The sequence below is a fragment of the Triticum dicoccoides genome, chromosome 3B, assembly GCF_002162155.2.
Source record: "Triticum dicoccoides isolate Atlit2015 ecotype Zavitan chromosome 3B, WEW_v2.0, whole genome shotgun sequence".
In the NCBI taxonomy this organism is placed as follows: domain Eukaryota; kingdom Viridiplantae; phylum Streptophyta; class Magnoliopsida; order Poales; family Poaceae; genus Triticum; species Triticum dicoccoides.
The window spans coordinates 716,512,102-716,526,577 of NC_041385.1; positions in this window are offsets into that span (position 1 = coordinate 716,512,102).

Consider the following 14,476-nt stretch of genomic DNA (forward strand, 5'->3'; position numbering starts at 1 on the left):
GTACATTTGGGTACATTTTAGGTTTGTTTTATCTATATATGTTCTCTGATTTAGTACATTTTAGGTTAGTTTCATTTTTAGAAAAGTTTTATATATTTAGGAAAAGAAGGAAGAGAAGGAAGAAGGAAGAAGAAGAAAAAGTTTTATATATGCAAAAGTTACACTTTTAGATTAGTATTATAGATCTAGCTAGGAAGATAAGGAAGAAGAAGAAAAAGAAGGAGAGGAAAAAGGAAAATAAGAAGAGGAAGAAAGGAGAAGAAGAGGAGATGAAGAAGAGGAGAAATAAATACGAAGAGGAAAAAAGAAGAAAAAGAAGAGGAGAAGAAGAAAGGAATAGAGGAGAAAGAAGAAAAAAATAGAACTTCAACACGAGGGGGGGGGGGGGTACCGATATACCCCCTCCCTGATAACATTATTTTCCCATGTATATGTATGTCGCATCGTTGTCAATATAACCCCCTCCCGGATAACTTCGACATGAGGGGCGGTCGATATATATACCCCCTCTCGACCATGATAACTTATACCACGGCAGCACCCCCCTCTGCCCTCTCGCTTGACCAAAACTCTCGAGGACACCCAAACCCTAGAGAAAAACGATGTTGGTCTCCTACCCCCTCCCGCCGCGCCCCTACCCGGCAAACTCTCTTGAGGCCACCCAAATTTACCAAGTTAAAAGAGCGTTGTCGTCAAGGCCACCCCAAACCCTTGAAGCGTTGTCTAGGCCACCCCAAACCCTAGAGAAGCAGCATCGAGGCCACTAACATGATTCCTTATTGTGATTAGCTAGCTAGTTCTATGTTTGCCACTAATATATATCCATCTGTACCATGTTTGAATAATAATTAACATGCTGTAAATATTTGCAGAAACTATGGAGCACTCCCGAGACGAAGCAAGAGAAGCGATGTTGGGGGACATAATCGCATAAGGAAGTGATGTCATTGCGTCATTTCTCAACGACACCGATGGTCAGGAAGGACTGGGTGAAGAAGAGGGCTATGTTCATGATGGCTCCGGCCCATTAATGCCGGTACAAGAAGAGGGCTATGTTCATGATGGCTCCGGTGACCCAATGGAGGTACAAGAAGGAGACCGTGCTGACTGCTCCAGTGACCGAACCGAGTTTGGCCAGGTATATATATATTAGTTAAGCCCGTGCTGACTAGTTAATTGATGCATTCATTGTTTTCATATGTACACATATTAATTAACTCTCGTCTTTCTTCTTTTTTCTCTAGCCCTCCGGATCAAGCTCAACTTCGGTAAAGAAACGAGGCCCGAAGAAAAAGTTGCGCTCGGATGAAAGGTTTGAGATCAGCAATCGCGCGCGATGGCACGCCGATTGAACCCATCCGGACAAGGAATGCATTTCGTCTTCAGTGCGGGGTTCTTGTTAGGGACAAGATCCCGATCGGTATCCAGCAATGGTTAAAGCCAAAGAAGGAAGACCCTGAGGTGCCGACGTATTATGTCTCCGATATGTAGAAAGAAGATCTTTGGATAATGCTTAAGGCAAATTTCACCCTACCGCCAGAGGAGGATCCAGAGAAGCCATTTAAAGAGGAACTGATCAAGTCTCATGCTCTTAAGAAGATGGCAGAACTATTCAGGAGGTGGAAGAATGAGCTGAAAACATCTGTCGACAAAGAAGAGACACCAGAATTCACCGGAAAGTATGAGAAGATCAGAGATCAATGGCCCGCAATTGTGGCCCAGAAGACATCGGAAAAGAGTAATAAGATGTCAGCGACAAACAAGATTAATGCTGCAAAGAAGAAGCATCACCATCACACGGGGTCAGGTGGCTACCTCAAAGCCCGACCTTTGTGGCACAAGGCTGAGAATGACCTGATTGCTAAAGGGGTCGAACCAGAGACATTGAACTGGCCAGACCGTTGACGGGCTTGGTTCTTTGGGGTTGGCAGAACCTTGGACCCTGTAACATGGAAGTGCATTTGGACGGATGAGCAACTGCGAATACCCGTCAGAAAGCTTCGGGAGTATATCGAGAAAGCGCAGCAAGGGACGTTCATCCCAGACAGAGAGAATGACAAGCTCACAATGGCCCTCGGGAATCCTAAGCACCCTGGACGGACAGAGGCACGCCAAGCTCCATTCCGTGGAAGGCTGGCTTTCCGGACGCAGGGGGTTACAAAACCCAGGAGAGGAGGAAGAAAGTGGAGCATAGTCAACTGCAGGCGCTGCACGAAAGGGTACAAGGGCTAGAGGAACGAGAAGCAGATCGCAGCAAACGACCTGCCAAATCTTCCCCTGAAGCTGTTGGGGAACGTAGTAATTTCAAAAAATTTCCTACGCACACGCAAGATCATGGTGATGGCATAGCAACGAGAGGGGAGAGTGTTCGTCCACGTACCCTTGTAGACCATAAGCGGAAGCGTTATGACAACGCGGTTGATGTAGTCGTACGTCTTCACGATCCGACCGATCCAAGCACCGAACGTACGTCACCTCCGAGTTCAGCACACGTTCAGCTTGATGACGATCCCCGGGCTCCGATCCAGCAAAGCTTCGGGGAAGAGTTCTGTCAGCACGACGGCGTGGTGATGATGATGATGTTCTACCGGCGCAGGGCTTCGCCTAAACTCCGCGACGATATGACCGAGGTGGAATATGGTGGAGAGGGGCATCGCACACGGCTAAGGAACGATCCATAGATCAACTTGTGTCGTTATGGGGTGCCCCCCTGCCCCCGTATATAAAGGAGGGAGGGGGAGGTGCGGCCGGCCCCCTTGGGGTGCGCCTGGAGGAGTCCTACTCCCACCGGGAGTAGGACTCCCCCCTCTTGCCTTGGTGGAGAAGGAAAGGGGGGAGGGGAAAGAGGAAAGGGGGGCGCCGCCCCCCTTCCTTGTCCTATTCGGACTAGGGGGAGAGGGGGCGCGCGGCCTGCCCTGGCCGGCCCTCCTCTTCTCCCTCATGGCCCACTAAGGCCCATTAACCCCCGGGAGGGTTTCGGTAACCCCGCGGTGTTCCGGTAAAATCCCGATTTCACCCCGAACCTTTCCGATGTCCAAACATAGGCTTCCAATATATCAATCTTTATGTCTCGACCATTTAGAGACTCCTCGTCATGTCCGTGATCACATCCGGGACTCCGAACAAACTTCGGTACATCAAAACTTATAAATTCATAATAAAATTGTCATCGTAACGTTAAGCATGCGGACCCTACGGGTTCGAGAACTATGTAGACATGACCTAGAACCATTCTCGGTCAATAACCAATAGCGGAACCTGGATGCCCATATTGGTTCCTACATATTCTATGAAGATCTTTATCGGTCAAACCGCATAACAACATACGTTGTTCCCTTTGTCATCGGTGTGTTACTTGCCCGAGATTTGATCATCGGTATCCAATACCTAGTTCAATCTCGTTACCGGCAAGTCTCTTTACTCGTTCTATAACACATCATCTTATAACTAACTCATTAGTTACAATGCTTGCAAGGCTTAGGTGATGAGTATTACAGAGAGGGCCCAGAGATACCTCTCCGATAATCGGAGTGGAAAAACCTAATCTCGAATTATGCCAACCCAACATGTACCTTCGGAAACACCTGTAGAGCACCTTTATAATCACCCAGTTACGTTTTGACGTTTGGTGGCACACAAAGTGTTCTTCCGGTAAACGTGAGTTGCACAATCTCATAGTTGCAGGAACTTTGTATAAGTCATGAAGAAAGCAATAGCAACATACTAAACGATCAAGTGCTAGGCTAACGGAATGGGTCATGTCAATCACATCATTCTTCTAATGATGTGATCCCATTAATCAAATGACAACACATGTCTATGGTTAGGAAACATAACCATCTTTGATTAATGAGCTAGTCAAGTAGAGGCATACTAGTGACTATATGTTTGTCTATGTATTCACACATGTATCATGTCTCCGGTTAATACAATTCTAGCATGAATAATAAACATTTATCATGATATGAGGAAATAAATAATAACTTTATTATTGCCTCTAGGGCATATTTCCTTCAGTCTCCCACTTGCACTAGAGTCAATAATCTAGATTACATAGTAATGATTCTAACACCCATGGAGTCTTGGTGTTGATCATGTTTTGCTCGTGAGAGAGGCTTAGTCAAGGGTCTGCAACATTCAGATCCGTATGTATTTTGCAAATCTCTATGTCTCCCACTTGGACTTGGTCCCAAATGGAATTGAAGCGTCTCTTGATGTGCTTGGTCCTCTTGTGAAATCTGATTCCTTTGCCAAGGCAATTGCACCAGTATTGTCACAGAAGATCTTCATTGGTCCCGATGCACTAGGTATGACACCTAGATCGGAAATGAACTCCTTCATCCAGACTCCTTCATTTGCTGCTTCCGAAGTAGCTATGTACTCCGCTTCACATGTAGATCCTGCTACGACGCTTTGTTTAGAACTGCACCAACTTACAACTCCACCGTTTAATAAAAACATGTATCCGGTTTGCGATTTAGAATCGTCCGGATCAGTGTCAAAGCTTGCATCGACGTAACCGTTTACGACTAGCTCTTTGTCACCTCCATATACGAGAAACATATCCTTAGTCCTTTTCAGGTATTTTAGGATGTTCTTGACCGTTGTCCAGTGATCCACTCCTGGATTACTTTGGTACCTTCCTGCCAAGCTTATTGCTAAGCACACGTCAGGTCTGGTACACAGCATTGCATACATGATAGAGCCTATGGCTGAAGCATAGGGAACATTTTTCATTTACTCTCTATCTTTTGCTGTGGTCGGGCATTAAGTTTGACTCAACTTCACACCTTGTAGCACATGCAAGAATCCTTTCTTTGCCTGATCCATTTTGAACTTTTTCAAAATTTTGTCAAGGTATGTGCTTTGTGAAAGTCCTATTAAGCGTCTTGATCTATCTCTATAGATCTTGATGCCCAATATGTAAGCAGCTTCACCGAGGTCTTTCATTGAAAAACTTTTATTCAGGTATCCTTTTATGCTATCCAGAAATTCTATATCATTTCCAATTAATAATATGTCATCTACATATAAAATTAGAAATGCTACAGAGCTCCCACTCACTTTCTTGTAAATACAGGCTTCTCCAAAAGTCTGTATAAAACCATATGCTTTGATCACACTATCAAAGCGTTTATTCCAACTCCAAGATGCTTGCACCAGTCCATAAATGGAACGCTGGAGCTTGCACACTTTGTCAGCACCTTTTGGATCAACAAAACCTTCCGGCTGCATCATATACAACTCTTCTTCTAGAAATCCATTCAAGAATGCAGTCTTGACATCCATTTGCCAAATTTCATAATCATGAAATGCAGCAATAGCTAACATGATTCGGACGGACTTAAGCATCGCTACGGGTGAGAAAGTCTCATCGTAGTCAACCCCTTGAACTTGTCGAAAACCTTTTGCAACAAGTCGAGCTTTATAGACAGTTATATTACCATCAGCGTCAGTCTTCTTCTTAAAGATCCATTTATTCTCAATGGCTTGCCGATCATCGGGCAAGTCAACCAAAGTCCATACTTTGTTTTCATACATGGATCCCATCTCAGGTTTCATGGCTTCTAGCCATTTTGCGGAATCTGGGCTCATCATCGCTTCCTCATAGTTCGTAGGTTCATCATGGTCAAGTAACATGACTTCCAGAATAGGATTACCGTACCACTCTGGTGCGGATCTTACTCTGGTAGACCTACGAGGTTCAGTAGAAACTTGATCTGAAGTTTCATGATCATTATCATTAGCTTCCTCACTAATTGGTGTAGTTGTCACAGGAACCGGTTCTCGTGATGAACTACTTTCCAATAAGGGAGTAGATACAATTATCTCATCAAGTTCTACTTTCCTCCCACTCACTTCTTTCAAGAGAAACTCCTTCTCTAGAAAGGATCCATTCTTAGCAACGAATATCTTGCCTTCGGATCTGTGATAGAAGGTGTACCCAATAGTCTCTTTTGGGTATCCTATGAAGACACATTTCTCCGATTTAGGTTCGAGCTTATCTGGTTGAAGTTTCTTCACATAAGCATCGCAGCCCCAAACTTTAAGAAACGACAACTTTGGTTTCTTGCCAAACCACAGTTCATAAGGCGTCTTCTCAACGGATTTTGATGGTGCCCTATTTAACGTGAATGCGGCCGTATCTAAAGCATAACCCCAAAATGATAGCGGTAAATCAGTAAGAGACATCATAGATCGAACCATATCCAGTAAAGTACGATTACGACGTTCGGACACACCATTTCGTTGTGGTGTTCCAGGTGGCGTGAGTTGCGAAACTATTCCACATTGTTTCAAGTGTAGGCCAAACTCATAACTCAAATATTCTCCTCCACGATCAGATCGTAGAAATTTTATTTTCTTGTTATGATGATTTTCCACTTCACTCTGAAATTCTTTGAACTTTTCAAATGTTTCAGACTTGTGTTTCATCAAGTAGATATACCCATATCTGCTCAAATCATCTGTGAAGGTGAGAAAATAACGATACCCGCCGCGAGCCTCAACATTCATTGGGCCACAAACATCAGTATGTATGATTTCCAATAAATCAGTTGCTCGCTCCATAGTTCCGGAGAACGGCGTTTTAGTCATCTTGCCCATAAGGCACGGTTCGCAAGTACCAAGTGATTCATAATCAAGTGATTCCAAAAGTCCATTAGTATGGAGTTTCTTCATGCGCTTTACACCGATATGACCCAAATGGCAGTGCCACAAATAAGTTGCACTATCATTATTAACTCTGCATCTTTTGGTTTCAACACTATGAATATGTGTATTACTACTATCGAGATTTAATAAAAATAGACCACTCTTCAAGGGTGCATGACCATAAAAGATATTACTCATATAAATAGAACAACCATTATTCTCTGATTTAAATGAATAACCGTCTTGCATCAAACAAAATCCAGATATAATGTTCATGCTCAACGCTGGCACCAAATAACAATTATTCAGGTCTAAAACTAATCCCGAAGGTAGATGTAGAGGTAGCGTGCCGACCGCGATCACATCGACTTTGGAACCGTTTCCCACGCGCATCGTCACCTCGTCCTTGGCCAGTGCTCGCTTATTCCGTAGTCCCTGTTTCGAGTTGCAAATATTAGCAACAGAACCAGTATCAAATACCCAGGTGCTACTACGAGCTCTAGTTAGGTACACATCAATAACATGTATATCACATATACCTTTGTTCACTTTGCCATCCTTCTTATCCGCCAAATACTTGGGGCAGTTCCGTTTCCAGTGACCAGTCTGCTTGCAGTAGAAGCACTCAGTTTCAGGCTTAGGTCCAGACTTGGGTTTCTTCTCTTGAGCAGCAACTTGCTTGCTGTTCTTCTTGAAGTTCCCCTTCTTCTTCCCTTTGCCCTTTTTCTTGAAACTAGTGGTCTTGTTGACCATCAACACTTGATGCTCCTTCTTGATTTCTACCTCCGTAGCTTTTAGCATTGCGAAGAGCTCGGAAATAGTCTTGTTCATCCCTTGCATATTATAGTTCATCACAAAGCTCTTGTAGCTTGGTGGCAGTGATTGGAGAATTCTGTCAATGACGCTATCATCCGGAAGATTAACTCCCAGTTGAATCAAGTGATTATTATACCCAGACATTTTGAGTATATGCTCACTAACAGAACTATTCTCCTCCATCTTGCAGCTGTAGAACTTATTGGAGACTTCATATCTCTCAATCCGGGCATTTGCTTGAAATATTAACTTCAACTCCTGGAACATCTCATATACTCCATGACGTTCAAAACATCGTTGAAGACCCGGTTCTAAGCCGTAAAGCATGGCACACTGAACTATAGAGTAGTCATCAGCTTTGCTCTGCGAGACGTTCTTAACGTCGTCAGTTGCATCAGCAGCAGGCCTGGCACCCAGCGGTGCTTCCAGGACGTAACTTTTCTGTGCAGCAATGAGGATAATCCTCAGGTTACGGACCCAGTCCGTGTAATTGCTACCATCATCTTTCAACTTTGCTTTCTCAAGGAACGCATTAAAATTCAACGGAACAACAGCATGAGCCATCTATCTACAAACAAACATAGACAAGCAAAATACTATCAGGTACTAAGTTCATGATAAATTTAGGTTCAATTAATCATATTACTTAAGAACTCCCACTTAGACAGACATCTCTCTAGTCATCTAAGTGATCACGTGATCCAAATCAACTAAACCATAACCGATCATCACGTGAGATGGAGTAGTTTTCAATGGTGAACATCATTATGTTGATCATATCTACTATATGATTCACGCTCGACCTTTCGGTCTCCGTGTTTCGAGGCCATATCTGCATATGCTAGGCTCGTCAAGTTTAACCTGAGTATTCCGTGTGTGCAAAACTATCTTGCACCCGTTGTAGATGGACGTAGAGCTTATCACACCCGATCATCACGTGGTGTCTGGGCACGACGAACTTTGGCAACGGTGCATACTCAGGGATAACACTTCTTGATAATTTTAGTGAGAGATCATCTTAAAATGCTACCGTCAATCAAAGCAAGATAAGATGCATAAAGGATAAACATCACATGCAATCAATATAAGTGATATGATATGGCCATCATCATCTTGTGCTTGTGATCTCCATCTCCGAAGCACCGTCATGATCACCATCGTCATTGGCGCGACACGTTGATCTTCATCGTAGCATCGTTGTCGTCTCGCCAACTATTGCTTCTACGACTATCGCTACCGCTTAGTGATAAAGTAAAGCAATTACAGGGCATTTGCATTTCATACAATAAAGTGACAACCATATGGCTCCTGCCAGTTGCCGATAACTTCGGTTACAAAACATGATCATCTCATACAATAAAATATAGCATCACGTCTTGACCATATCACATCACAACATGCCTTGCAAAAACAAGTTAGACATCCTCTACTTTGTTATTGCAAGTTATAGGTGGCTGCTATGGGCTTAGCAAGAACCGTTCTTACCTACGCATCAAAAACCACAACGATAGTTTGTCAAGTTGGTGCTGTTTTAACCTTCGCAAGGACCGGGAGTAGCCACACTCGATTCAGCTAAAGTGAGAGAGACAGACACCCGCTGGTCACCTTTAAGCAACGAGTGCTCGTAGCGGTGAAACCAATCTCGCGTAAGCGTACGCGTAATGTCGGTCCGGGCCGCTTCATCTCACAATACCGCCGAACCAAAGTATGACATGCTGGTAAGCAGTATGACTTATATCGCCCACAACTCACTTGTGTTCTACTCGTGCATATGACATCTACGCATAAAACCAGGCTCGGATGCCACTGTTGGGGAACGTAGTAATTTCAAAAATTTTCCTACGCACACGCAAGATCATGGTGATGGCATAGCAACGAGAGGGGAGAGTGTTCATCCATGTACCCTCGTAGACCGTAAGCGGAAGCGTTATGACAACGCGGTTGATGTAGTCGTACGTCTTCACGATCCGACCGATCCAAGCACCGAACGTACGGCACCTCCGAGTTCAGCACACGTTCAGCTCGATGACGATCCCCGGGCTCCGATCCAGCAAAGCTTCGGGGAAGAGTTCCGTCAGCACGACGGTGTGGTGATGATGATGATGTTCTATCGGTGCAGGGCTTCGCCTAAACTCCGCGACGATATGATCGAGGTGGAATATGGTGGAGAGGGGCACCGCACACGGCTAAGGAACGATCCGTAGATCAACTTGTGTCATTATGGGGTGCCCCCCTGCCCCCATATATAAAGGAGGGAGGGGGAGGTGCGGCCGGCCCCCTTGGGGTGCGCCTGGAGGAGTCCTACTCCCACCGGGAGTAGGACTCCCCCGTCTTGCCTTGGTGGAGAAGGAAAGGGGGAGGGGAAAGAGGAAAGGGGGGCGCCGCCCCCCCTTCCTTGTCCTATTCAGACTAGGGGGAGAGGGGGCGCGCGGCCTGCCCTGGCCGGCCCTCCTCTTCTCCCTCATGGCCCACTAAGGCCCATTAACCCCCGGGAGGGTTCCGGTAACCCCCCGGTGTTCCGGTAAAATCCCGATTTCACCCGGAACCTTTCCGATGTCCAAACATAGGCTTCCAATATATCAATCTTTATGTCTCGACCATTTCGAGACTCCTCATCATGTCCGTGATCACATCCGGGACTCCGAACAAACTTCAATACATCAAAACTTATAAACTCATAATAAAACTGTCATCGTAACGTTAAGCGTGCGGACCCTACGGGTTCGAGAACTATGTAGACATGACCTAGAACCATTCTCGGTCAATAACCAATAGCGGAACCTGGATGCCCATATTGGTTCCTACATATTCTACGAAGATCTTTATCGGTCAAACCGCATAACAACATACGTTGTTCCCGTTGTCATCGGTATGTTACTTGCCCGAGATTTGATCGTCTGTATCCAATACCTAGTTCAATCTCATTACCGGCAAGTCTCTTTACTCGTTCTGTAACACATCATCTTATAACTAACTCATTAGTTACAATGCTTGCAAGGCTTAGGTGATGAGTATTACCGAGAGGGCCCAGAGGTACCTCTCCGACAATCGGAGTGACAAAACCTAATCTCGAATTATGCCAACCCAACATGTACCTTCGGAAACACCTGTAGATCACCTTTATAATCACCCAGTTACGTTGTGACGTTTGGTGGCACACAAAGTGTTCTTCCGGTAAACGTGAGTTGCACAATCTCATAGTTGCAGGAACTTTGTATAAGTCATGAAGAAAGCAATAGCAACATAGTAAACGATCAAGTGCTAGGCTAACGGAATGGGTTATGTCAATCACATCATTCTTCTAATGATGTGATCCCATTAATCAAATGACAACACATGTCTACGGTTAGGAAACATAACCATCTTTGATTAATGAGCTAGTCAAGTAGAGGCATACTAGTGACTATATGTTTGTCTATGTATTCACACATGTATCATGTTTCCGGTTAATACAATTCTAGCATGAATAATAAACATTTATCATGATATGAGGAAATAAATAATAACTTTATTATTGCCTCTAGGGCATATTTCCTTCAGAAGCTACCTCGCCATCTCAGCGGAGAAGCAGAGTGGCTTCCACCGAGAAGACTCAGCAGCTGGAGCATGTCTTCACGGCTCCTGCTAGCTACCCCGTGGAGGCTATCATGGAGTCTCAACATTGCCACCTTATGACGCGATGGATGACATTGAAAGTCAAGGCGGCTGTTGGCTCTGTTATACCTAATGAACCTAACTCAACCTACCACAGCCAGCCGATTCTAGAAGGATATGCTAGGGTGATGGTGGATCAAATAACGGACGGATTTGAGGACTTTCAACTTGACCACCCTACGGGTGAAGGGGAGATTCGACTGGGTTCTTCTATGAATACTCCATGCCTATGGCGGAAGGAGCTCATCAACCTTCCGAACTGGATGCCTCCGCCTCATCCTCCTCCTCCGGCGAGTCAGGGCAATCCGCCTCCTCCTCCGCCTCCTCCTCCGGCGAGTGATCAGGGCACTCAGCCTCCTCCTCCGTCTCCTCCTCCGAAGAGTGATCAGGGCACTCAGCCTCCTTCTCCGGTGCGTGGCGGCACTCCGCCTCCTTCTCCGCCTGAGCCGGCGCGCCTGAGCAGCCAGCCTCCTCCTTCTCCACCTTGTCGACAAGGGCGGATCAAGAGACCGGCCGCCGCTCCGGCTGCTCCGGCGCGTCATAGTCCTTCGCCTTCGCCTCGTAAGAAAGGAAAGACAGCCGCAACCGCTCCATCTGCTCTAGCGTCTAGCAGCACAGCCAGAGCCGGGAGGCAATACAAATACGGTCCTTCTCTCAAGACTCTAGAGAAGTTACCATACGAGAGGACCATGGAGGAAAACACGCGGATCATGCAAGCCGAAGTGGATAACTTCTTTGAAGGGGTGAAAGCAAAGAAACATCCACCTCCGGAGGAGAAGATAGATCCGGTAAAAGTGAAGCATACTCTGGCTGCCCTGCAGAAACCGCCAAAGTCTCCGGCGAAAGGCAACTATGAGCGCATTCTTACAAAGTCATTCGTGGAAGCGTCGCGGTCGGGAAGTACTATCAGTGGTCAACGATGAGCTGGGAAAAAAGTTGCCCAGCTCGGCGAACAAGCGAACCAATCGTTCCCCCCGCTCCAGGTGTCTAGCGATATCATCGCTAATGTTCCGGGCGGGATGGTGCCCGGTTATAACAATCCTGAAGATTACCTGCCCGACGAAGTACATTATGATTTCTTGGAGGTGGACGGACACAAATACGTGTACGGGAAGCCTCTCGTCAAAGATGAAAGATCTCTACAAACGATGATGTTCAGATTCCATGAATGGTACATGAAAACTTGCAGAGAGTCTGAGGGGAGCAATATTTTGACGGTGATGGTCAGAGAGGAGCATGACCTCATTGGACTTGAATTGTTGAATGTTCCATTTGAGGAGTTCTTCGCGTTTTTCAATCTAAAGGCCCTCGATAAATTAATGATCACTTGCTACTGCCTATAAGTACACAGTACTACTTCTGTCATTAAGTCTCTATATATAGGTCAGCTCTTTCATTGCATGTATTTTTAATTATCCTCATTGTATTATGCAGATTGAAGATCACCGAATTGAAGAAACAAGGAATCAGTGATATTGGGTTCATTAACACAAATCTCATAGATGCATATATGGTTAAATCTCAAGCCAAAGAAACCGAGGCCAAGCTGCTAAAATCGTTTGTAGTAAATCAAAAAAAAGCTATAATACTCTTCCCTTACGAATTCAAGTGAGTGTTACTGTCTTCTGCATATTCAGTTTCCCTTATTAGTCAAGGTAATTATAGTATAATGTAATTGGTGAGTTATGCATGCGTGCGCAGCTTCCACTATATTCTCCTAGCGATTAAGTTTGAGCAGGGATTAGTAACCGTCTTAGACTTGAGACGAAAAGATCCCACGGAGTATGCGGACATGACTGAAATTCTAGAGAAGTAAGTTAAATCAATCATTATCGCACCATATAGGCAACTTTGTTCATTTCCTGATATCAAGTAATTGTCTTCTTTGTGTGCTGGCAGGGTTTGGAAAAAATTCACCTCAAAAACTCTAGGACTGCCGAAGAAGATGAAATTTAGACACCCGAAAGTAAGTACTATAGTAGCATGTTCCACGCATCTCCTAGTGATTCAAGCGCTAGTTTCATCAATACTATTTAGCATGCTTGCTAATTATCAGTTTGATTGACCTCTATTTCTTGTAAAGTGGTTGTGGCAGGAACAAGGGAATGATTACTATGGATACTACATTTGCGAGTCCATCCGCCACACGACCTGTGAGCGGGGCTACTCTGACAAACAATATGAAGTGCGTAAATAATAATATTCACAATTTTATTTTATTACCATAATTTGTGTTTAGTTTAATTTATTCATATATATATGTATTGACCACCTTCTTCAAATTAGATATTTCGGATGCGGGATGAACTCCTACCACCAGATCGTATGCGAGGAATTCAAGAGGAATTGGCGGCATTCTTTCTTGACCACGTGATCGCTAAAGACGGAGAATACCATGTGGACGCTGAGTTCATTTGGAATTAGGAGATTATATTGTAATTAAGAGATAATTATATTATATATATGTAGCCAGTACGTAGCGTCGGATAGATATACGAGAACTTGTTGTTTGACCAATCTCTCAGAGAAGGAGAGGTGGTCGATATCACTTCTGTTTATATGCATATATTTTCATGACGATCTTCTTTTTCCTTCATTTGCTTACTAGCTAGCGTGTCTAGTCCTCTCTATACGTATAGTACGTAGCATCGACCAAGCTCGGAGATAAGAGAGGACACTTCTCTCTATTAATTAGCTAGCTAACACAATATATGAAACACCTAAATTAACCACCCAAACCCCCCTAACCCCCCCTTTCAAAAAAAAACAAAAACCCCAACACCTGATTCGCTGACGCGTGGAAGCCTTTTGGTCCCGGTTTATGTCACCAACCGGGACCAAAGGCCCCCCTGCCTGGGCTGCCCGCAGTGGCCACGTGGATGCCCATCTGTCCCAGTTCGTTTAAGAACCGTGACTAAAGAGTGGAGGCATTAGTAACGACATATTAGTCCTGGTTCAAGAACCGGGACTAAAGGCCCTTACGAACCGGGACAAATGCCCTGTTTGCTACTAGTGATGGTATGTGTCTTTTGAGTTTATTTTTTCCTTTCTTTTCCTTTATGCACCATGATAGTATGAGATAGTCCTTCATTGATTTATAGAATGCTATTTGTGCTTCACTTAAATCTTTTGAGTATGACTTTATAGAATGCTCTTTGTGCTTCACTTAAATCTTTTGAGCATGGCTTTATAGAATGCTTCATGTGCTTCACTTATAAATTTTGAGCTTGGATGTTGGTAAATCTATATTAATTGTAGAATGCTCCATGAACTTCACTTATATCTTTTAGAGTATGAATAAGACTATCATCGGAATTGGGCTTAGAAGAGTATCATTATAATATCATGCCTA